This window comes from Frankliniella occidentalis, unplaced genomic scaffold, assembly GCF_000697945.3.
Source record: "Frankliniella occidentalis isolate FOCC.00 unplaced genomic scaffold, Focc_3.1 Scaffold17, whole genome shotgun sequence".
NCBI lineage: Eukaryota > Metazoa > Arthropoda > Insecta > Thysanoptera > Thripidae > Frankliniella > Frankliniella occidentalis.
The window spans coordinates 2,810,250-2,811,939 of NW_026267147.1; the positions used below are offsets into that span (position 1 = coordinate 2,810,250).

A 1,690-nucleotide genomic window follows, 5' to 3' on the forward strand; every position below is an offset into this window, starting at 1 on the left:
GGGGGCGAGGGGGAGGGGGAGGGCAGTGCGCGAAAGGTGCCGCAGCCAACATTTATGGCGCGCGAGAGTAACCGCCGTTTGACACGCTTCAAGTTGTTGCACTGTTGCTCATTTCGATCGACATAGCCGCCGCCGTGCGGCCTGCTCTGGAACAGCGGCGTGCAGCAAGTTGCAACGAGTGTGAATGCATTGGCGCATGTTGTAAATATGCGACAAGTTATTCCGGAGACTCTTGATGGTGAGCGAATAACCAATTCACACACAACTTCAAGTTATGGGGAAGTTGGAAGTAAGTGCACGAATGGCTGTTCACTAAACGACAAGTTTGTGAATGAATGGTCACTCGCTCACAGAAAAGAGCGAACACAGACAAGCTGTCACACATCTACAGCAGTGTAATCTGGTTCGCTCGACTGCAGGTGTGCGTCACTCACACACTTTTTGGGAGTCTCGCTGCGAGGAGAGAGTCCTCTCACAGAGCAGAGCGCCGCCAGAGCCCAGCAGCCCACCGGGGTGGGATCCGGCGGCAGGACGGGGCCGGATACGGGGCTAAGTGCATGTCAAATCGAAAAACGGAGCCTAGGGTAGGAAACTCCCCCGCCGCCCGAGCAAGGCGGGTCCCCGAGTCCACGATCGACCAGCAGCCGCCCACCTCCGCCTCCGGGGCGTTCTCTCTCCACGGCGCGGAGGCGGAGGCGTCGTCAGTTCGACGCGTGTTGACGACCACCGCGGCGCGGCGGCGGCGGCGCCGATGCGGGCGCACGGAAACCACAGCGAGGCCTGCATGGTGGCGGCGGCACTCGCTCGGAGACGAGACGCGCCCGTCGCTCCCGCCCCGCCCGGGAGCTGCGCAGCGCTGTGACGAACCCGCAGCACCGTCGAAGCGTTGAGCAGCAGCGGATGTTCAAGTCGCCTGCGACGTAGGCCACCCGAACGACCGCGAGCGAGCCTATGACCGGCACAGAGAATAAATACTCCCTTTCGTGCAAAAGACCCGCTCGTTTTCCCCCTTTGGCGTCCGCCAAAACGAGGAGCGACGACGTCACGGGTCTCCTCGCCTCGCCAACAACGGGGGCGCCCCCTCCCCCGGCGTGCCCCTCTTTCGCCCCGCCACGTCCCGCCACGCCCCAGGACGGCCCGGCCGCCGGATATTCGCACGACGGATGTCGGTGTGTTCTGCACCAGAGGACTCGGCCAGGTCGACGGCGTCCTAACACGCCAGCAGCAGCAGCGGCAGCAGCAGCGACGGCGGACGGCGGCGGGGCCTTTCGGTCCTCATGCGCCGCCGCTTTGGGCTGACTGAAAAAGGTTGAAAATTTACGAGGGAGGGGGGGCCCATATGAGCGGCAACAGCGGAGAGAGACAGGGGCGGGGTGAGGGAGGGGAAGGGGGAAGTATCCCCAGGCCCCAACCCCCACACCGTCACACACAACCAACCCCGAGGACCCGTTAGTGCCGACGTGAAACACGGACATTCGGGCCAAAACGCGTCAAACAAACATGTCGCCGAGTTATACGGCGTCCCCCCCGGCCGCGGCGGCGGAATCAGCTGATGACTGAGCGGCCGAGAAGATGGCGACGGGGCTCGAAATGTGTTTTTAACTTCCTGCCCTTTTCCTCGGAGCCCGGCCGTCACACAAGGCAGAGGTCAAATTTCATCTCCAGTGGAGCGTCATTTTGCGTGTGGATG

The 1,690-nt window shown here is 62.7% G+C and overlaps 1 long non-coding RNA gene across 2 annotated transcripts in view; it reads right to left on the bottom strand.

Annotated features, from left to right (window-relative positions):
• LOC127748877 (uncharacterized) overlaps positions 1-1,690 on the bottom strand; it is a 126,913-nt gene that overhangs the window by 61,918 nt on the left and 63,305 nt on the right. The gene's annotated exons all lie outside the window — the stretch shown is intronic.